Source organism: Monodelphis domestica, chromosome 6 (assembly GCF_027887165.1).
Source record: "Monodelphis domestica isolate mMonDom1 chromosome 6, mMonDom1.pri, whole genome shotgun sequence".
Lineage (NCBI taxonomy): Eukaryota > Metazoa > Chordata > Mammalia > Didelphimorphia > Didelphidae > Monodelphis > Monodelphis domestica.
In genome coordinates, this window is record NC_077232.1 from 34860352 (window position 1) to 34885001 (window position 24650).

The 24650-nt window shown below is 34.9% G+C and overlaps 1 protein-coding gene across 9 annotated transcripts in view; it reads left to right on the plus strand.

Annotated features, from left to right (window-relative positions):
- Positions 1–24650, plus strand: part of LRRC4C (leucine rich repeat containing 4C) — a 1396296-nt gene that overhangs the window by 839280 nt on the left and 532366 nt on the right. For all 9 annotated transcript variants that reach the window (XM_056801924.1, XM_056801923.1, XM_056801930.1 and 6 more), the window contains one exon: positions 12524–12658. The gene's annotated coding sequence lies outside the window, so the exon portion shown is untranslated. The remainder of the gene's footprint in view (positions 1–12523; positions 12659–24650) is intronic.

The following is a 24650-nucleotide window of genomic DNA, read 5'->3' on the forward strand; positions in this document are numbered from 1 at the left end:
CTTGGTGTAGGGTGTGAGGTGTTGATCTATTCCTAGTCTCTCCCACACTGTCTTCCAATTTTCCCAGCAGTTTTTATCGAATAGTGGATTTTTGTCCCAAAAGCTGGGATCTTTGGGTTTATCGTATACTGTCTTGCTGAGGTCGTTTTCCCCCAGTATATTCCACTGATCTTCCTTTCTGTTTCTTAGCCAGTACCAAATTGTTTTGATGACTGCTGCTTTGTAATACAGTTTAAGGTCTGGGACTGCAAGGCCCCCATCATATGTGTTTTTTTTCATTATTTCCCTGGATATCCTTGATCTTTTGTTCTTCCAAATGAACTTTGTTATGGTTTTTTCTAAATCAGTGAAGAAGTATTTTGGTAGTTCAATGGGTATGGCACTAAATAGATAAATAAGTTTGGGTAGGATGGTCATTTTTATTATATTGGCTCGTCCTATCCATGAGCAGTTAATGTTTTTCCAATTGTTCAAGTCTAGTTTTAGTTGTGTGGCGAGTGTTTTGTATTTGTGTTCATATAGTTCCTGTGTTTGTCTTGGGAGATAGATTCCTAGGTATTTTATTTTGTCTAAGGTGATTTTGAATGGGATTTCTCTTTCTAGTTCTTGCTGCTGAGCTGTGTTGGAGATATATAGAAAAGCTGATGATTTATGTGGGTTTATTTTGTATCCTGCAACTTTGCTAAAGTTGTTGATTATTTCAATTAGCTTTTTGGTTGAATCTCTAGGATTCTTTAAGTAGACCATCATGTCATCCGCAAAGAGTGATAACTTGGTCTCCTCCTTGCCTATTCTGATGCCTTCAATTTCTTTATCTTCTCTAATTGCTACTGCTAGTGTTTCTAGTACAATGTCAAATAGTAGAGGTGATAATGGGCATCCTTGTTTCACTCCTGATCTTATTGGGAATGCATCTAGTTTATCCCCATTGCAGATGATATTAGCTGTTGGTTTTAGATATATACTGTTTATTATTTTTAGGAATGACCCTTCTATTCCTATGCTTTCTAGTGTTTTTAATAGGAATGGGTATTGTATTTTATCAAAGGCTTTTTCTGCATCTATTGAGATAATCATGTGGTTCTTGCTAGTTTGCTTGTTGATGTGGTCAATTATGTGGATGGTTTTCCTAATGTTGAACCAGCCCTGCATCCCTGGTATGAATCCTACTTGATCATGGTGAATGATCCTTCTGATCACTTGCATATTTTCTTATATGCATAAATAGCTAATCCCAATAGAAAATAACAAAAAGGAGAAAAAAAACACTGAATAGCATAAGATTGTATAGAATGAAGTTGTAGGGAATCATAATTGTCAGAATAGAAAATTTGGGAAAACTTCCTCCATCTCTTAAAATTAGTTAAAATATGTACATTTTACGTATTTCATATTTTATATAGTAGCTCTTGAAATTTTCATAAATGCAAAATAACTTCATAGTCTAGTTTTTCATTTATTAATGTTGCTTTTGTGGAAAGCAGAAATGTAGTCTATTATTCAAATTCACAATGATGAATCATTCTTTCAACTTGTATAGCTAGTAAATCAGTAAATTCCCAGTTTGTCTTCACCCTACAACTATTTAACTAAGCTCCTAAATTTTCTGTTATGGATGAATTAAAACCTTAAATTTATTTGCAAACAATTGCATGAATACAGCTATAGGGGACACTAGACTTGAGAGCACCCCATATAAGAAGGAAGAAAAAGTTTCATTTGGTGACATATGTGTCTCATATTAGCCAATAATATGATAAATTTTCTAAAAATCTAACTCAATGTTCTTTGTCTTTAAAAGATGACTGTAATATATAAACAGACTAAATAATTCATCATAAACTAAAACTAAAATATATCCAGAGAAAGAAAATAAGATGGAGAAGGGTCTTAAGTTTATGCCATATGAAATCTAGATGAAGGAACTAGAGATGTTTAGCTAGTAAAATTTAGGGAACATTCAGAAAGCATATAATAGCTGTTTTTAAGCCTTTGAGGAACTGTCATGTGGAATAGAGATTAAACTTTTAATATTTGGCCTCAAAGGACAATACTAGGAACAGAAGGTAGAAAGTTGAAAAGATGAAAATTTAATCAGGATGTCATGCAAAACTTCCTAACAATTAAGGTGATCTATAAATGAAACAGGATACCTCGGGGGGCAATGGCTCCTCATAATCCCTCACTAAAAATCTTGAAGTAAAATGAGATAATTAATTCTTGGGTATATGTATGTTCGAGAAGAAACATTTTCCTCAAATATGAAGAGAGCAATGTCTGGCACATAGTAATTACTTAATAAATTAAAATCAATTGATTGATTTAAAGGAAATAGGTCATGAAGTCCCAACTAAACCTTAAAATTCAGTTAGTCTGTGTGTTCCTGACATGTATTTTATAAAAGAAGCTGTGAGGATCAGCCATGTTGGAATAGAATGGAGTTTATATCCTTAATTTGTTTAATTAGGAGAACTGAATTGTATGACATATAAATATATTATATGGTAGCATATAATAAGCAAGTTTTACTACCTTCAGTGCTTGACATACTGATAAAAATTCTCCATAAATATTGAAAAGAGTATCAGTAAATTGAACATGAGACATACTAGTCCAAAGTAGGAAGGAAAGTTAAAGCATGGAATCCATGAAAACTTAGACTAGAACCAACCAAAGAAAAGAGCTATTGGAGGTCCTTCCAAGCCAGTAGAAATGTACTCAGTACATAGAAACTCCTATTGAGACATGAAAATTTATAAATGACCCAGTTTCAAGTAATGATCCCTTGTCAGTGTGCCAAATGGCACCAGCTAATCAGAAACAGAAATGTGAGGATCACTAGCCGAAGTGATGAGTTGGCAGCAGTTGGAGGTAGGGTGTTGACAGGGGCTTGATGGAAATACAGCCGAAGGTGCTGTTTATTGTAAAATCCGTGAGTGTTGATGGTTGAAAGGTCACTCTTTGCTCCAAAGCATGCTGTATTCATAAAGTTCAAACAGCAGGGAAACATTCGAGATGAAGGAAGAGAGATGCTGGAAAGGGAAAAGGGGTGGGACATAGGGAGTGAAAGAACAAGGAAAAAAAAAACACCTCTGGTGTGGCTCTTTTTTAAAGTTGTGGCTGTGCAAAAGCACAGAATATGTCCCCTGCTGGTTTATAATCTCCAAGAATTGTAGACCTCAAGGAATTGATTGGATCTGAAGATTCAGACTAAAAGTCATTTGACTTTTCTGGTCCTCAGACATTTAATTCAGTTTTCTTTAAAGCAAAGTCTCCTCTGAGTTGACTTGGTTCTGGTGCCATCTTGGCTTTTCCAGTCACTCTGACGAGCATGCTGGAAGACTGTGTATTTGCCATGGCTGACAACAGTGGGTAGAAGAAAATTAGATATCAAATTGATTGAACTCCAAAGGAAAATTAGTCAAACAGAGCCCAGAGGTATCTTGGAATTTAAAACACAGAATGTCCATTATGTCCATAATTATAAAACACAGAATCTCCTATAATCCCCTGGGAAAACAGATTGCCAGAGATGGAAGAGAATTTAGAATGTAGACATGTTATTTCAGAGCTAGAATGGGCCTCAGAACATGAAAGAACAGGAATGTTTGTGTTGAAGGGATCAATGAAAACATCTAGTCAATTCTTTTTGTTTGGTAAATGGGGAAACTGAGGTACAGAGGGATAAAGGTGCTTAACCTAACATCATAGAGATAGAAAACCTAGAAAAAGAGCCCTCAAACCTAAATTTTCAGTCACATACTCTTTCTGTGATCCAATACTCGTATAAACCCAGAACCCCATTATTTATTCAGTATTTGTACTTCTCTTTTCAAAAGACAGAATCACTGTGATCTTACTCTGGAATCATAGAGGGTTGTGTTTTAAACCAGTGAGGTAAAAATGCAGACTGATAACCTTATCTTCGAATACTTTATTCCCCATGGAACCATGTTAAAGCTCCCTTTACCTTGTATACCTTGTATCCAAAGCAAGATTTGATTTCTTATCTATCTACCCATCTTTGCATTTTTTATGACCATTCACCACAGAGCTTTGGCATTGTGACAAAAATATATTAGAATCCAAAGATAGGAAGGGAAAGTTCTAGTCTCTGTTCCATGGGGCTATTCTTTTTTTCATACAAATAAGATTAAATAGTAATTTATAGGAGTTGATGCTTCCAGCCTTGAGTTCTTTGCCCACCTCATCTGTATTTCTTTTACCACAAGATTGATTGTGCTGAACAATTTAATTATTATCAACATCGTACTACCTGTACTATGTTTGAATCCTGAACTTAGTTCTTTCCTCACTCAGAATTAGATATGGGGTTGTCAGCAAAGGTTTGAAGAAAAAAAGAGAGAGAACTCCAGCATGAAGTTGTTTCTGTGTGTTCTTCTCAATGTCCCTATGTGTGTGTGTATGTATGTAGAAGACAGCAAGCTCCTACTCCACAGCAGAGGAGGAAGGGATCTTGCTTTGTGTCAATATGAAGGTTGGCAAATTATTTTGGAAGGGACAAGCACTTTAAAAAATCATTAACAAAGTACAGTTTTCTGTTTTATAAAAATTAGTCTCCAATGCCATGACCTAATGCAAATTGGATTTCAAATGTGATTTATTTCACCAAATGATTATAGTTAAAGGATTTCTTGAATGTTTTGATGATTTGACTTCATAGATTATTAAATTGGAAAGGAATTTACAAAAGATATAACACAATCATTGCATTAACAATTTTTCATGGAGTATTTATGATTTACTAGACACAGAACTAAACCTTGGGAATACAGAGAAAGGGAAAAAGAAAGATCATCCCTGGCCTCATGGGGCTGACATTCTAATAGGGGAAGATAGTGCATAAAAAGGAAATTGAAAGATATGTGGAGAGAAAGAAAAAGAAGGCATTCAGTGTCAGGGAATAGCCGAGAAGTCCTCATTGCACACTGATGAGAAATGAAGAAATAGTTATCCTAGATGCTCTTCTTCATGGAAGTTCAAAGAGAAGTTATGAGATAAGAGGGAGAGGTCTGATGGTTAGGCAATACTTCCAAGATGTGAATTCAGTAAGAACACCTTTACAATAGTGGGTCAATGAATGCTTGACTTGGAAATAGGAAGAGTTGAGTTTATATCCTACTGTTGATGTTTAAATTAGGTATGCTATGACGAAGGGCAATATACTATTAGCCTGAATTATCCATCTGTTAAAAGCTGAATAATAATGCCTGGCACTGCCTGCCTTCTAAGTAAAACACTTGGCAAATGCAAAGTACTTAAACACATGCCAATCTTTATTATGGAAGAGAAATCTCAATCCAAGAGAAGTCAAATGGTTAGCTGAAAGATCTTAGATTATAGCTTAAAAACTGGGTGGGGATTTAGACACCATCTAGCTAAGGTACTTCATTGCACAGAGAAGAAAACTGAAGCCCAGTGGGATGAATTAAATAAACCAAAGTCACAGGAATTAGAGAGGAGATTTGAAATCAAGACTTCTTGATCCAAATCCAGTGTTCTTTCCATTGTCCCACAACAATGTAAATCTGTTTGATAACACAACTCATCCAGGTCTCCAGAGTTTTGAAACAGCATTCATTCCGTGATAATATGCTATCATTCATTTACTCATTAAACACATGGTTATGGGATTAAAACTGAATCAGAAGACCTGAATATAAATTTCAGTTGCTACACTTAACAGATGTGGGACCATTGCCAATTTTTTTTAACCTGCCTGAGCCTCAGTTTCTACATCCATAAAATGTAGACAAGCAGACTTTTAAGGGAAATGGGCTTTGTCGATTTTGATTGTTATAGAATGTGATCTACTATAATTATTCAGACACTATTATAAATAAGATGCCAGAATCAACAAATCACATTTGATATTTAGAAGAAATTCCATCACTCTAGTCCATCCGATAACTGAGAGAGATCTCTGTTACTACATTCCCGACAAATGGGCACCTAACCTTTCCTTGAAGACTTCCAAGGAGGGGAAACCAATCTCACCAAGAAGCATATGATCTCACTTTTGGATAGTTCTAATATTAGAAAGTATCATGGTGGCACGATGGATAGAAGAGCAGTACTGGAGTCAGGAAAACTCATTTTCCTGAGTCCCAATCTAGTCTCAATCACTTATTAGCTATGTGCCCCTGGAAGAGTCATTAAATTCTGTTTGCCTCAATTTCCTCATTTGTAAAATGAACTGGAGAAAAATAGCAAACTTCACTCCAGTATCTTTGCCAAGAACATCCCAAATGGTGTCACAATGAGTGGGAAACAACTGAAAATAACAACAATTAGAAATATTCAATATTCAAAAGTTCCCCCCTTCTCTCTTCATCAAGTCTAAATTGACCCCCTTTTATTTCTCCTGGTTGCTCTCTCTTGGGCCAAACTGAAGTAGAATGCTTCTTCCATATATTTGAGTAAAGCCATCATGTCCTTTTTTCTTCAGGTTAAATATCCTTGCTTCCTTCAAGGGATCCTCATTATGATAAAATTGTAGGCCCTTCAACATTTTTTCTCTCCTCTGGAGGATTTACGAGTCATCAATGTCCTTTCTTTATCTGTGGCCCCCCCCAGCACTGAGTGTGGCATTCAATACAAGGTTTCCCTACAGAAGGAGAATCCTAGTTTCTTGTGTTATTGAGGGAAGAGGAATGGTATGAAAATATGTATATAAAAGAATGGAATATGTGTATGTATTATGTATGTAGGTGTTCTTATTTGTATTAGATATTAGGGGAGATAGATTATTATTTATCTTATTTTTATTAATTATCTTGAAATTTTGGTTGAGGCTGATCACAAGTCTTTGCTGTCACCTCAAAGCTTGGAAAGAGAGGAATTTGGTTCTAACCTCACTAACACATTGCTATCTCATGCTGTCATTGTTTTATAAGCTGGTGAAGGTTTCACACAGAAATAAAAATAAAATACAACTATTTGAACTTTTATTTGCCTTGAAGATCTATGAGAAAACATAATAGGAGAATGAAATGGTACCAAGTCATATGTCACTATCAGTTCTTATTATAAGGTCAATATGGTAATTTATTACTTCAATACTAAGTTATCTGTATTATAGCTATTTATCACACTACTCATTGAAGACAATCACATCTGATCTTGATCTTTTAAATTTTTATAACAATTGGGTCCTTGATTATGTATGTTTGTCAGAAGCCCCATTGAGATATGGAATGCTAGATGACACAAATGCAATAAAGATCTGAGATTCATTTTAGATTCGGTAAAACAATATTGGAAGATGAAATATATCCTTCTCCTCATTGCTGGCAGTTTGATTCTCATCATTTGCCATTGCATTTATTATATGTTAGAGCATCAGTCTCAAATATTGTTTGTTTTTTTTTAACCATTATTTTCTCAGCTTTGGTTTCCAACATAAATATTTCAAGTCCCGTGGGGAAAATAGAGGCAGAGATGATTACAATAAATGGAGGAAATAGGCAAATGGAGACCTTGATGGCCAGGTTTGAAAAGAGTTGTATATTTTAATGAATGCCAGTATAATTTGTCCCCATGAAAGTTAAGTGATAATGACCAGAACTTGTAATCCTGAAGATAAAATGTTCAGCCACTGAATCTAGAAGGAATGGGTATATCCATCTCTACAAAATTCTGTCAAATAGTCAGCCCAATCATCTGCATGATGAAAGAGAAGTTTATGTTATTGAATATGGTAGAGATATGAGAGAGAGAAGTTTTTTCAGGACCTGTGGACCAAGATGTAGGACAGGAGATCTAGCTGGACTATTTTCTCAATGTTACCTCAGTTAGACTAGAGACTTCCTTATCCCCCTTACCTCAGTTTCCCATCCTGTTATCCCAATAAACCCCTTACCTGAGAAAGAAACTTGGAATATTTTATAATTCACTCAAAGGGGGGGGTAGAAATTGGGAGGAGAAGGGTGGCAGTTGGAGCAGAGAGGAGGGAGTGAGGAAGGAAGGAGGTTAGGAAATAGATCAGCCATCATTAGGGATCCATAGGCATCCCCAAGAGCAGTGTACTCTGTGTACCAGTATCTCTGTGTGTGGTGGCATCCCCCAGCAGCATTTCTCTGTCCTCCATTACCAATAAGTGGCCTCAGGTTCCCTCAGCAGTTTAGGTTCCTATAGCAGCCTCTCTAGTAAAAGCCTCTCTAGACACAGCCAGATAGAGAACAGCAGCCTTTGGTGAAGAAACTGGTTACCCTCAGTTCATCCTCTCTAACTCACTATCTTCTTAGAATGCAAGTCCCTTGCCATTAGGGATTTATTCATTTGTTACATTGTGCCTAGCAAAGTGCCTGGCATATTGTATGTTCTCATGATTGTTCATCAAATTAGCAATAAGGAAATAAGAATTTTTTAACTGATTACCATGTGTTGGACACTGTAATAATTAGTTCATTCAGGGATCACTAGTCAAGGATGAAACCTTAGAATGAAACTCAAAGGGAAAAAAAAAGAAAGGTATCCAGGAATAAACAACCAAAACCAAAGCAAAAAAAAAATTGTCTGGAGTTGGTATTTGCCATGGGGCTAATTTGTCTTTATATATATTTATTTTCAGCTTGGTTCAGAAGCACTCCTCTTTTTTTCATGAAAGTTTATTTTTGTTGCAGTTATGTGGAGAAAAGATGTCACAGAATGTAACCACTTTTCTGTATCTGTGCAAATGCTTAAAATGGTGGGGTATAACATCTGATCCCATTAAAGTCAATCATCGGAACATATCCCTGTCATCACTCACATTTGTGTAGCACTTTACATTTTAGTCAACAGTTCTACAACTCATGAACTCCTTTTCCCTATGCTCTTCAAAATGGTGACACTGGCCTTCTTGCTATTCCAGGAAGACACTTCATCTTACAACTCCATTCATTTTCCCTCATTATCCCACATCTGAATTTCTCTCCCTCCTTACCTCTATCTACTAGCTTCCCTGGATTTGCTCAAATCCCAGCTAAAAACCTAACCTTTTTCAGAAACCTTTCTTGATCAGCTTCCTCCTTTAAACTGTTAATTATCTCCAATTACTCCCATAATATATATACATATATGATATATAGATATAGATATATAAATATATATCTTGTTTGTACATAATTGCTTGTATGTTGTCTCCCCAACTGGGTTTTGAGGTATTTTAGATCAGGAACTGTTTAAGAATTTTGGTAACCTTCCTTTTTGTATCCTCAGGGATTATCTGAGTGACTAGATTATAGTAGGCACATAATAAATGCTTACTGACAATGACAATGATGATCATGATAATGAGGATGATGACCATTACCACCACCATCTAACTTTCAGTACCCCCGACAGCTCTCTAAAACTATTAGTTACAGAATGAATACAGATTTACATTGGCAGAGGGAGTATCTGATACAAATGAAACAATGTGTGTATATGAACTTAGGGAAATCTGTTAGTCATATGTGTTCATATACATATATGATCATATAGTTAATGATCTTTCTTTCATCCTTCTTCCCACTCCTAAAATTTTTATTTGAAGTTGAACTTAGTAGACATTGATTTGAAGTCAAATTCCATCAAATACTTACTGTTTCCCCAAGCAAATCTCATATGTAAATTAAAAGTAGTAGTAGCCTTCAGTAACATACAGAATGAGTTGGGTTAAAGGATGCAGTTTATAAACCTCAGAGGCAATAAAAACTCAAGTTATTTTTGCAGGTTTTTGTCTTGGTTCTCAATGTATAAATGAGAAAACACATACTAAGCTATACACACATATATATATATATATGTATATATAATGATGAAACTGAACATAGAGATCCTTCTAAAATCTATAAAAGTAAAATTGTGATTAGTTAAAATGATCAATCTTTTTGAGCGTGTTCTAATCAGATTGATTTAAAATATTTTCTGCCATCATCCCCGCTCAGGTCAATACCCTCTCTCGGGGAACATTTTTACCCCCCTTGACAGAAGGGTGACAGATTGTGTGGTTTTGTTATATATGGATTATAGTCTAAACAAAGGGAATGACATCTCATCCAAGTACCTTTGACTCTAGAGGATAATAACACTTTAAGGTAGAAACCTGCTGCACAGGGTGGACATCTGCATAATGACCAAAATTAGCATAGCTTTACTTAGGACACTGTTCTGATGGAATGTTGATGCCACAGAAGAGAACAGAAGGTTGTAAATTTTAGAGGTGGATATGGGGAGGGAGTCTCAGGGGGGCAAGAAGCCCCAGAACAACATCAACTCAACATCAGTCCCTTTCAAAAAGAAGAATGGAAGGGAAGGAGAAAAGGGAGATTTCTTCAGCCACGATTACTCAACCTTTGCTCATACAATGTCACAGAGTAACTGTGCTTTGGAATCATTTTTGTTCTGGGATATAGACCTTAAAATAAATTGAGAATTGATGACAAAGAGGAATAGTCATTTTAATTTCTAGTATTCCCATCAATCAAATGGGGAAAATGTTTATTAATTATAATGGCTTCTTTTACTTTTTCTCAACTATATTGTAAATATTTTGAGGGCAGAGAATATCTTTATATATTTTTATATCCCTTCAAGAGTGTGTGACAGATATTCAGAAAACAATAGATGGTGGGGTAGAGCAATATGGTTCAGTGGATAGACAGGTCTAGAAGGTGGTAGGTTCAAATCTGATTTCAGACACTTCCTAACTGTATAACCCTGGGAAAGTCACTTAATCTTTATTGCTTAGTCCTTTCTGCTATTCTACTTGGAACCAATGTACAGTATTGATTCTATGATGGAAGATAAGATTAAAAAAAAGAAGAAACAGGTCAAAATGGGAGATAGGTACAAAGGTGTAATGAGTAGAACTCTGTACTTCATTCTAACTTTAGCTCTACAGCTGATCATCTGCGGGACCTTGTGCAAGTCAGTTATCTATCTTGAACTCTTGAACAATCAATGAACTTATAATAGAAAGATTAGAGAGATGGATAAACAGATTTATTAATAAAAATGGAGAGAGAGAGAGAGAGAGAGAGAGAGAGAGAGAGAGAGAGAGAGAGAGAGAGAGAGAGAGAGAGAGAGAGAGGAACAAAGAAAATTTGCACTGGAATTTGAATTTTATTGGTCCACTAATCTCATTTAGTAATTAGGTGGCTCACTGGATAGAAGACTAGGTCTGGAATCAGGAAGAACTGAGTTCAAATTTGGCCTCAAACATTCATTAACTTTGTGACCCCAGCGGACAAGTCATTTTGCCTCTTTTTTTGCCTTAGTCCACTTGAGAAAGAAATGGTGAACTACTTCAGTACCTTTACAAAGGAAACCACAAAAGGGGTCATGAAAAGTTGCACACAAATAAACCACCACTGACTCAACCAATACAGAAAAATCATCTGTTCTTAAATTTATAATCTTAGAGATTTCACTGAGATTCAAAATTTAAATGATTATAGCTTTACATGTGTTACCTGACTGGATCCTCACCTCAATCCTGAGAGGTAGATGCCCTTATTATTCTGTAATTATTCCCATTTTACATATGATTAAACTAGGGCAAATAGAATTAATTGACTTTCCATGGTTCATAGAACTTGGGTCTGATAAAGGTTTTTAAATAAGGTCTTCCTAGCTCCAATTACATTGTGCTATCAAAAGTACCACCTAGTTACTCAGGGAGTCTCAAGCAAACAGATATATTTGTATATATTTTTTTTCCTAACTCCAAGGCCTGAAATCTATAAAAATGCTAAAATGTCTTTCCTTGGAATAATTGTATTTTATCACCATAATAGAACTGTCATGAAAATCAAATGAGACAATGTAGAGTAAACATGTTGAAATATTAGAAATCCTAGATAAAATTAAGATAATATTACATGAATTTGACTTACACTGAATTGCTTATTATCCTTTATATGAAATCATGTTTTTTCCAAATATGTAAATGTCATTCTTTTGAGGATTATCACATCCTGGACTGCTAAGGCATAGGGTTGGGATTAGAAAAAGCCTAACAAGGACTTAGTGTTGCTAGTGGAAACCACTCAAGATCTGAAAAAGGATCAAGGGGTAGCTATTTACTAGACATGATAGAACTTCTTAGCCTAAGAATTCTTGACTTTTTTTTTGTCTCCTGGGTTTCTTTGGATATTTTATAAAGTCTATGAACATTTTCTTATCTCTATAGCCATATAAAGATATATAAATGTAATTACAAAGGCAATCAATTATCATGAAATGCAATTTTAAAGGGAAAAGCTAGGTCCAGACCTAGAAATGAGTGGACCTAGCTTCAAATCTGGCCTCAGACATTTCCTATCTGTGTGACCTTGGGCAAGTCACTTAACCCCCATTGCCTAGCCCTTACTGCTCTTCTGCCTTGGAACCACTACACAGTATTGATTCTAAGATGGAAGGTAAGGGTTTAAAAGAAAAATAAATGCAAATTTGAAAATGCATTTTATTTTAAAGTTTATAAACCTAAATCCAGAGCCCCTGCAAAGTTTTCACTTGAATCTTTCCTCTTTAGGGTTTGCTGGCAGAGAAGGAATGCCCTATGGGATTTAATAATATGGAAACATCCTGAACCTACAGGAAACACACATGAAATAGCTGGATATAACTTCTGTAAACAGAACACCTCCCTCTGGGTAATCGACTCCAGGTAAGAAATGTTATTAACTTGCAAGTTTTCATTGATGCATCGATGACTAGGTGCTTAATTTGGTTCTTTGTTCATCATGAAGTTCATTTTTCAATACCGACAGCTTCTTCTTCCTGCCTTCTGAATGCACCCGTGCAGGCTGTTTATGGCTTAATATCTCACCCTCTCATCTTTTCCATGATGACTTCAATACCTTATAAAAGAAGATGAGAAAAAAAGGGAAAACTCCCATCTAATAAAATTTTTAACAAGTGTGATTTATGTAGAAGGGTGGGAGTCAAACTGTTCCTCAAACAGATGTTTGTTTGTTTGTGATGGCCCAGGAGTTGAAAGAGTGGCAGATTGGACTGCCCAGGATTTCTTAGCATGAAACGGGCACATGGAGTTATCTCCTCATCTTCTGAAACCAAGATGCCAGTTGGGTTATTAATATAGAACAAAGTATTTGGGGGAAAATAGCTGGCTGGCTCCCCCCTTTGCTTTTGAAAATCTGGCATTGTAGGGAAGCCAAATGTGATGGTAGGAGAAAGATGTCTTTTATTTGAACTGCCAAGGGACCTTGACTATATTGAATAAATTAGCAGGGGGAAAATACAATTCTTGTAAAGCCAAAGGGTCACCATGGGGTCCTGGTTATGCCCCATGTACATTAGCATCAAAGTCTAAGACAAGTGGACCTTTCTTTCCTTGGGACGTTCTCTAACCTGAGTTAGAAGTGATCAGTTCCATTCCAATTGATTGGATGGTTATTGTGTTTAGATCAAATGACCAGGTACTGTTGTCAATAACATCTTTCATTTCTAATTTTTAAAGTTTCATTAATGTTTTGTTTCTTATATCACAACTATTTCCCAGAATCCACCTTTTATAGAACCTTTCTTTTCTTTTTTAATTGAAAATTTTCATTCAATTAATTTAGAATATTTTTCAATGGTTACATAACTCATGTAGAACTTTTATTTGTAAAAAAAAGAGAACAATTAAGGAAAACTGAGTAATAAGACTGCTATGTCTGACAGTATGTTTATTTCTCACACATGATCTTCACCTCCCTTTTGGGAGAATGGAATTCTATTTAATTATCTTTTTCTTCAAGACCAAGATTGGTTCTTCCAGTTTATCCAAAGTTGAATACTTTATATCTCAATACTGTTTCTATTCATATATATATATATATATATATATATATATGTTTCACCAATATAATTTCAGATCCTAGAGATCAGAGGTTACTTCCTTCTCTATCTTTAATTTTTGGTGTCAAACACAAAGCATGACAAATACTATATCCTTAATAAATATTTATTGATAAATTAATATTATCAGAATATAAAGAACAATGGGTTTGAGTCAAGATCCTGATTTTAAATATGATACTCGTATAGTGTAATGGTGAGCTTAAACAAATTACTTCTTTTTTGTTTTTAACTTCAGCTGTCTCATATATGAAATATGAGGGTGATTGACAGTCCTCAAATCCATTAGAGAATTAGGGGAATAGCTACCCCAAGAGTGTGATGACCACTTTAGGTGGTATGGGCAAATGAGAACACTTTGTTGTTCTCAAATGGCTATAATGGGGGCAGAAGTGGGTGCTATGGGGTGCTTAGAGTTTGGTCCAACTTCGAAGATGCCCAGGTCATCCACTGTCTCCTGGGTCATGCCAGTCCTGGATTTTCTCTTGTCCCTGGATTCACGACTCGGGAAGAGAGAATGTGGCTTATGACTTTGTACAGCTCTGCCTCACTTAAATCTAATTCATATACAAGACGAAACATCATCCTCTGATGATACTGATTCCCTTCAAAACAAAGAAAGAACAACAATATAAAATAACAGAGAGTTAGGGTGGACGTTTTGTAAGGTCACTTCCATATCATTAGCCTATATAAATAAGCAACAAAATAGAGCAGAAGTACACTAAACTTGGATTTTAGAGACTGGGGTGCTAGGCTCTGCTCTCCCCGTAACCATCTGTATGATTTCAAACAAATCACTTCTTTCTTAGAATCAATTTCTTCATTTATAAAATAAAACTTTATTTCTCCCAGTTATAAAATTATGTTTATGAAATGTATTTATTCTTCTGATTTTTAAACCCTTACCTTCTATCTTAGAAGCAATACTGTGTATTGTTTCCAAGGCAGAAGAGTGGTAAAGGCTAGGCAATGTGGTCAAGTGACTTGCTCAGGGTCTCAAAACTAGGAAATGTCTCCATCCAGTTTTGAACCCTGGATTTCTTCTCTCTAAGCCTGGCTCTCAATCCACTGAGCTACCTATAAGCTCCCCTACTTATGAAACTTAATCTGAAAATATGTTATATTGGGCTATTTTTACTCTAACATGACTAATAATCAAAAATCAAATCGAAGTACTATCTTGTGGTCTACCTTAACTCACAATGATCCTGAGATTATTATTGTCACTTTACAAATGAAGAAATGAAGCTTAGAAGCTTGAACAGGGTCATATGACTCATTATATGCTAAGGGTAGAATTTGAACCCAAATCATGGTTTTAAGAACATGGCTTTTTATACTGCACCACGAAGCAGTTCTGCCCCACTTCCTAAATCTGTATGCTCATAGGAGTTAATTAGGTGACTCTGAAACCAAATGACATTCTGAATACTCAGAGCACAGGGCTTCCTCCTTCTCCCAAAGTAAACACCCATTTATCCATGAATGAATGAGAACTTGGCAAGGAAGAGAGCATCAGAGCCATTGACTTCCAGAGCACTTCAGTCTTGAACTAGGGCATGCCAGAGGCTTATGGAAATAAGCAAAGAGTTAAGGAGTCTAATGGAGCAGAAATTAACAGTGTTTAAATGCCAGAGGAGAAGCCTGCTGAAAACTGAAGGGAGCCCTGTTTTTCAGAGACACATGAAAGATGAGATCTTCCTGACCTATATTGTAAGCCCTTGGGGACACTGACTTTGGCTTTCTGTCTTTTGTAAGACTCTGGCCTGATTAGGGGGCTCTAAAAATAATGAATATTCATAATACCAAAAAAATGAACTATTGTTCCTGTTTTGGTAGGTTTTTCAAGAAAGTTTGGCTAGTCTTAGGAATCTCTTCCAGGACTTAAAATAAGCAGAAAGTAAAGAATCCAAAGTGTGAGGATTTTTTTGTCCCTGTACAAACACAAGGTTATAGTTTTAAAACAAATGAATTTCAGGGGTGAAGTAGAATAAAGATAACAAGAGGAAAAAAGAGGGATGCAAACACCAACAACATGGAAATAGGTTTTGATCAAGGACACATGTAATACCCAGTGAAATTGTGCATCAGCTACAGGAAGGGGGGGGGGGGTAGGGGAGGGAGGGAAAGAATATGATTCTTGTGACCAAGAAATAATGTTCTAAATTAACTAAATAAATTAATTTAAATTAAAAAAGAGGGAAAGATTCTACAATGGCTTCCAGGTTTCCCTGATTTAGCACAGATTCATGTAGCAGAATACAAATATGTATACTGTTTATAGGGTCATAGAATGTTAGAGCTGGGGGGAAAAACATCAGATCATACATAGAGAGATTGAAGACATCTCTAAGGACATTTCATTTAATCCCCCAATTTTATAGATGAGAAAACTAAGATGTTCATTCACTTGCTTACTGTCAAAGAATTAGGAAGCAGAAGATCAAATACATGAACTTAGGTCTTTAGATTCCAGATTTTATGCTCAGAATGTCAAATTATGTGAAAAAAGTATATTCTGTACTTCCTGGACATAGGGACCTCATACTATTCTTTGTTTGCACCTTCTTATCTTTGCAACTCCATTACTTGAAGGAACCTATTCTGTGATGCACAATGCTTTTATCTATTTTTTTAAAAATCAACTTCATATTTTTAATAGTAACTCTTTGAGATCAAGTTTTTTTGTCTTTATATCATGCCTTTAACAGTTTCTAAGATATGAAGAAATACATAGAAATACAAATACATAGAAAGCTGGGGGGGGATTTGTGATAGTTTTTCCTAGAAAACATTTACTAAATCAATGAATATTAGCAGTAATGTGTATTGTTGGTTTTTTTCTTTTTGTGGGAGTGATATTTGTAACCTCAGAAGCTTAATTAGTACAATACCTGACAGTATTCAACAATTAATTTTAAAAATAATTCATTTGTCTCTTCTCAGCTTTAAAAAAGGGAATTTGTATGTAGCTTGTCAGATGCTTTGAAGTCTGCCTCATTTCCTAGATTCTCTCGAGGTCCTGGAGGGCAGTAGCTGTCTCATTTTTGTATCTGAAGTAATAGGAACAATCTCAGTGATCTGGACATAATAGATGTTTAATAAATGTTTGTTGACTTAAATTGAATGGCATATTCTCCAGTGTCGAGATATATTTTGCCTTTTTTCTTTTCTAACTGATGTAGTCATGTTAATATTCTTCGATTTTAATGTCTTCGAGGAACAATTATAACAACATAATTTCTACTCCTGACCTGGAAATCATGAATGAAATATCACAGGTCTGAACAAAAAAGACAAATGAATAAACCAAAAAAGAGAGAGGAAGTTTGAGAGCTATTGTTGCACTCCTTTGAGAGTTCACAAGTTCTTCACTCTGTTTAAAAAATAAAGATTAGCCTGTTCCCTGCTTAGTCTTCCACATGTGAGAAGATTGGCAAGCAACAATATGGAAAAATGTAATCATCAAGTCACTAAAATCATATCTTTCTGACATATTCCAGGCTATAAGCAATAATTTCAAAAGATAAAATATAAATTTGAGACTCTTTAAGAAGAATCAATCCATATCTATGGATGAGAGCTTGGAATTTATTTTATGAATTCATTCTTTTCTGGTGTAACCTGCCTGTCTAGGAAAATCTTTAGAAAGACAGTGCTTTCATTCTATGGTACCTAATAGTGCATGGCTATTTCAAGTGAGGTTTACAATTCTAAAGGCTTTTAAAATAGGTCTTTCAAGAAGAAGAGATAACAGTTTGAGATGGTATCTTTGTGCCTAATTTCATAGAACTCCTTTGATTTCCCTTTGAGTTTCTAAAAATTGAAAAAATGTATAAATCCACATTTTTATTGCAAATGTGTTAGAGTAATAGGATTTCAAGGAACTAATGGATTTTGGGATATATACTCCATTTGAATGGGCGACACTGGAGAGGCAGCATGGGCTATGACACTGGAACTGAGCTTCTCAAGAACTGGGTATAAATCCAGGCTTAGGTACTTATGGGCTGCTTGACCATGGACACATCATTTAACTCTTCTCAATCTCTATTTTCTTAATTTTAAAATATTGGAGTTGGACTCAGTGACCTCTATCTAATGTCTCTTCTTTGTCTAATATAATTCTATGGTTCTCAGAGGAGAGCCTTTTAAGGGGCTCAGTGAATATACTATTAACTCTGGACACTCCACCTTTAGACATTTGTTAGATGTGTGACCCTATACTAGTCACTAAAACTTTTTGTCTGCCTCAGGTCACTCCCTTGTAAAATGGGGTTAATAATAAGACCTAACTCATTGAGTTTTGAGAGTCAAATGAGATAATATTTGCAAAGTGCTTAGCTCAGGACTTGGCACAAAATAAGCATTTAAAAATTCTTATTATCTTTGTAAATGGAAATTCAGGACTTGATGCCAGAAGATCTGAGTTCAAATCTCCACCCAAATATCTATCTTTGTCTATGAGCTTGAATTAAGTTATTTAAACTCTTTCTGGTATTCAGGGAGATTTAATTATGTGTCAAATGAGGTGATTGGATTGAGAACCTTTAAGCTCCAAATGCTATGAAGTCTAAAAATCTCTGCTTTAACACATGTATAAATGGAGATTTTGAACCTTTGACTTAATTCCCCAGAAGTCCTTATTATTTCCCAAAATTCCCTATAATCCCTCCTGCATCTCCATGTTGGTGGGATCATTTTATTAGTATTTAACTGGCATATCTTGACATAAATCAACAAAATGACTTCAACCAATATGCTTATGGCCTTCCTTAATTTCTCTTGGCATTAGAGGGATGCCAAGTAGAAATGATACTATCCATTGTCATTCTCTCTTGCATCATGACTTTTCCTTTTTTGAATTTTCTTTATATATTAATAACTTTTGTTATTAAAAATTAAATTTTTTTAAAAATTTAAAAAAAAATAAAAATTAAAAAATTATAATTTTTGTTTGCAATCTATCATGGACAGTTCACACTTAGAATTGTTCTTTCTCCAGTGGTCTCTGGGTGCTCTTCTTAAACATAAGAATTAAATGTTATAATTATTAGTTCCCTGATTTCAGAGGGGATAAAACTGAGATGCGTCGAGATTAGATGACTTGCTGATCATTATTGAGTTACCCTCACAAAAGGAATGTAACCCAGGACTTCATGGCCACAAATACAAATCAGGCATCTTATTAGTCCTACTATATTCCTTCTTATATAAGTGTTTACTAAAAATGTGTTGGTTTAATGAAGAATTTGATATCGTGAAAGATTCATACTGAGAATATCTAACAACAAGTTTTGCTACCTACCCCCGAGCCAGGGGAAGAGAAATAAGGACATGTATCCTTTTCTACTGGAGTCAGTATTAGAAGCCAAAGGGCTTTTGTCTAAACCTAATCCTCACCTCATCTTGACATCTGCCAACCTAAGATGCTCAGGAAAATGTTATTTTCTTCAGTTTGGTTCCTTTCAGGAAGAAAACTTACAATCTTATAGTTTTGGAAGTTTCCGTGTCCTCAAAATTAAATAAAACTAAGTCAAACTTTAAGGGTTTTCCTGAGGGTATAAAGGTAATCCCCTTACCAAGGACCCCCTACTTGATAGTCACGGACATTTTTCTTCCCTTTTTAAGTATACCTAAGCTTGTCTAGAAGAATTCTGAATCTTAGCTGTTGGAAATACAAAAATTGAATGGGAGACCTTTAGGCAAAAATTGCTTGGTATTAAGTCTAAGAATTTATAAAAGTCATTTCTATCCTTTCAACATGCTTCAAACAAGTTTCATTTTTGCTTTTTTATTCAGGCCAGGGAAACTTGGAATAGAGAAGCAAGATTTAGGCACCTTTCAGTCGGATAGGACCATTTGTGGTTCTCCCACAGGTTGGTGAGGAGGGGCCAGGGTAGCAATGGAAAGTCTAATTTGTGGCCTTGTATAATAAAGATTAATCATGACTTAGGATGATGAGTCTTCCTGGCTCCAGACTGTATGCTCTATCTGCTGTGCCACCCAGATACTTTGGACTCTTGGGCATATCTTGCCTGGCTTGCAAGTCCTCTCTCTCTCCATGTTTCTCTTCCATAATTATTAACAATCACTATTAATGACATAAGCAGCATAATTTATTGCATAGAAATTTTAGAATCAGGAAGATTTAGGTTCAAATTGCACCTCTCATTCTTGTCTGTGTGACACAAACAAGTCATTTCAACTATCGGTGCCCTGGGAAGTTCTCTAGTACTGTACATTACCAGATTTCTTGTTCAGGTTCTGACTTCAACACTTACTTTCTTGGTGATATGGACAAGTCATTAACCTTGTAAGTAATTCTCAAGGCAAGTCTTTAGGACTATAAGTATCTGAGAAGGTCCTGACCTATAATGGAAGGAGTTTCCTCACTAAGGAGCACCATATACCAATGGAACTCTATATTTAATTCCTCTTTCTAGATCCATGATATTATATCACCATCACGGGTGACCATAACCATCCAGAAACTTATTCTCAAGTTTAAAAATTGGATTATTTTAGTTTGAGATATTTGAGAATTTTTCCTTCCATCCCTCTTCTAAATATCCAACTCTGATTTGGTTTGCTGAAAATGAGGGGTTTCTGAAATTCAATTGCTAGCATCAACAATGAAATAATTTATAGTATATCTATTGTGTCCATCTGTTGCTACAAACATGCTAGAACATGACCAAAGAAAATCTGTTTGTCCACTTATTAACTGAGATTTATGGGATTTTCACTCTCATATGTGAATCAAATACTTATTTGTAGTGTGTTGGCTTCTGTCTTGCTCAGTTTTCTTTTAAGGAAAAGATTCAGATGGATCAGTTCAATAATCTCATTGTCGTGAATATTCCTTCTCCCAATTTGATGACAAACCTTTGTAATCTCATGAAACTCCAAGAGGCTTATCAATGCCTTTCTATCAATTCTTCATAGAAGATATACAAAACACCATAGAAACCCAGAACCTTTGATGTGGAAGGAGTTTCAGAGGCCACACATTCGAGTCATACCTTGGAAAATTCCCTAAGAAAACTATCCTCAACCAAGTCTGGGTGCTTTTTATCACTTATAGTAAGCATTAGTATATTACAGAATTAGGATCCAAGTTATCTAGCCTTGAAGACCTTCATTGGAAGAAAACCTAATGAGATCATCCATTCCACTTTGGGATGCTTTGCATTTCCAAGAAAATTTCACTTATATCAAGCTTAAAATAAGACTCTAACTTTTGACCCTAGCTCCTCCCTTTACTACTAATTCTGTTTATGTCCAGACCTGAAATCAAGAAAATCAGAGTTCAGTTCTTGTCTCAGATACTTGCTGGTTATGTAGCTCTGGGCACATCATTTAATTCTTAATTTGAAAAGTCTATTCTCTTACTCATGACATGACAAATAATTCCTCCATTTGACTTTAAAAACATTTCCAAACCTGGCTTTGACTTACGTCCCAAACTTTTTAGATAAAGTTATTTCCCTTTGCAAAATCTATGTTGCAGCTGAACTTGCCTTCTTTACATTCCTTACATGTGCCATATTCATCTTACAGCTCTATGACCTGGCCCAGGATGTTGCTCATATTTGGAATATAGTCTTTTCCTTCCACCCCTTAGGGACAGTCTTGGTTTCCTTCAAAATTCAGCTAAAAATGTGTCTTTCCACAGGAAATCTTTCCTGACATACCTGTTCTCCATCCTTCTATTTGTGAGATGTATATGTATACATATATAAATGGACATATATGATATATATATAATTTGTTTATATATAAATGTATATATGTATGCATAAATATTCACAAATACCTATTTTATATATGTGTATGTCTAAATTTCTATGTAAAGGTATTCATATATATATAATGTTCATATTAATATTATTATTCAAACACAACTACATTATTTTATATTTTGTATAAAATATTTTTTTTATATTTTAGGATATTCTATGAGTGTGTATGTATTAATATGTAGACTCTTGTTTGCCCCAATGGGAAGAATGGGAACAGAATAAGTACTTATATAGAGACTGTTATGTGCCAAGCATACAAGTATTTTCTCATTTGATCTTGGTAATAACCCTGTAGGAAGAGATACTATTATTATGCTCAGAAGCGTAGCAGAAGAAGCTGAGTTCAGTGGAGTTTAGGTGACTTTCTTGGGTCTCTCAGCTATTAATTGTGGCAGGATTGATTTGAATTCAGGTCATCCTGACTGCAGTCCCTTTGCTCTATCTGCCTGTCACCTGTTGACTTAAAGACAGAGAGTTTCATGTTTTACCTTTTCTCCTGTGTATAGCATAGCGTCTAACATATAGTAAGCAATTAATGAATTAATGTTAATAATTTGATCTTTTTTATGCTCAAAAATCTATCTAAACACCATCCTCTAATCATCTCTCAGCTCAGTATCCTAGGATGCTTCAACCAGTGCTCAGGAGGCATAATCTCATGACCCTTCACAATCTTGATTGTCCTTCCATGGGTATTACCAGCTTATTCATTTTCTTTCACTGCATGAAACCCAAAACTTAAGCTCATACTCCACATGTGGTCTGAGTTGGATAGTATAAGGTAATATTATCATCTGATGGGAAACTTCCTTAGGTACTTTTAGTATACCTCCCCCACCAAGGAGTAGCAATATGGTACTCAGTCTTTCCAAATGCAATCACCACTTCTTACTTCCTAACTGGACCATTTCCTCTTCAAATCATACATAGTTTCTGTGATACCTTTTAGGTCTTTGGCTCCAAATAGAACTTCATTAGAGAACAGCCAGTTTCCAATTGTCATGAGGTTTTCTTTAGTTAAAATAAATTTGTAGCTATAGGATATCATCATTGGAAGAATATTGGTGATAAAGTGATGGTCTTTAAATATTTTTGTTGAAATTTTAAATATCTTTGGTCAGATTGTTATATCATTACATTGAAAGAATATTAATAGACAAGCAATAGAATTAGCTTTACTATGTCATAACTAGTATTCACTAATACCAAGGTTGACAGTTATTTATATATCTTGACTCAATGGTACATGATGAACACCTAATAAATGTTCCACTGACTGGCAGCTCTGTGAAATGGGTTCTTCTGGAATCATTATCTCCATTTTACATTTGAAGATCATAAACATGTATGTTTTACATTTAAAGTCTGGATATGTTCATTGATTTGTCATTAGCCTTACAATCAGTTATTGTAAGTAGCAGAAGCTATAAATTCATCTGTCTAGACCTTAAGTCCTATGCCATCATTTCTGTACTCTTCTACCTCTTAAGTACTTATAAAGCTGGTCCTAGAAGATGGTAGAAAATAGTAGAACTCTGTGAAAGACTGAGAAAGAACTAACTGACAGGAATAGCTAAAATACAATTAGGTTTGGTTTATTAATAAATTCCCCATTTGGAACTTCCTTGGATTATCATGATTGTTGACATTTAAGAAGGGGATTAAATTGAAACATTCTGATGAACTGTAGAAAATCCTGAAAAGCCTCCCAAAACAATATTCAAAGGGCTTGAGATCATGTCATATGACTGTAAGGATATTAAACTTGCAGATAGGAAATGAGAATATATATGAAAATCAGTATTTTTAACCATAGCACTTTAAAGACATCTTTCAAAAATGATCATTTTGACCATTGGTTAGCAAGATCAATTGATCTAAATTTTCTCTGTTGATATATAATATATGTGAAATAGTAGTTATCTAAAACCAAGAGCAAATATTATCTCTAGTGGGGAAAACTAGAAAGACTTTCCAATAAGATCAGGAGAGAAGGATGTCTGTTCTTACCATTATTATCCAATATTGTATTGGAAATCCTAGCTATAGCAATTAAGAAAAAGAAATGAAAGGAAACAAAACTGAAATACTTTACCATTAATACAATAATAGAGAGAACTCCAGAGAAATTAGTTGAAAATATTAATAACTTTAGCAAAGGTGCAAGATATAAATAAGCCCACAAAATTAACATTTTTCTTAAGCTATTCATTTATATGTTATCATAAAATATAGTATGAAGAGATAAAAAGAAAAAAATCCATTTAAAATAACTTGAGATAATATAAAATACTTGAGAGTCTACATGCCAAGATACACATGTGATTTTGTGAACTTTATGAACATAATGGCAAATCTTCATACAAATCAAGACAGATCTAAACAATTGGAGAAATATTCATTGCTTGTGGATAGGCCAAGTTGATATAGGAAAAGGTACAATGCTATCTAAATTATTTTACTTATACAGTATCATATGAATCAGACTACTAAGAATTACTTCATAAAGCTAGAAAAATGTATAAAATATGTGGTTATCATCTATGAACTGGAATATTTCACTAGTTGAATATTCTCATTTGCTGATCACTTCCAAATTGCTATCTATTGTTGTTGTGGTGTTGTTGTTAATAGATTCTTTAACAGGAAATTCATCTCATCCCCTAAATGTGCTTACAAATATTTTTAGTGCTATTTAAGACTAGGCACATACATTCACTTCAATGCATAATTAAATGATAAAAAAAACATGAAATATGGTAGTGATTCATGTAACTTTGCACAAAATGGTTGATGGGTTTGTTCCTTTATTCCATTTGTCTATTAAAATTATAGGATCTAGAAGAGGGAAAGGAGGTTTGAACAAACCTAGTGAGTCCTCCTTGCTCATCAGATGAAGGAACTGAGGCTTAGAGGGATAAAGACACTTTATCATAAGTCATCCATTTAGCCAGAAGCAGGAATAGGACTTCAATTCCACTTAGGTTC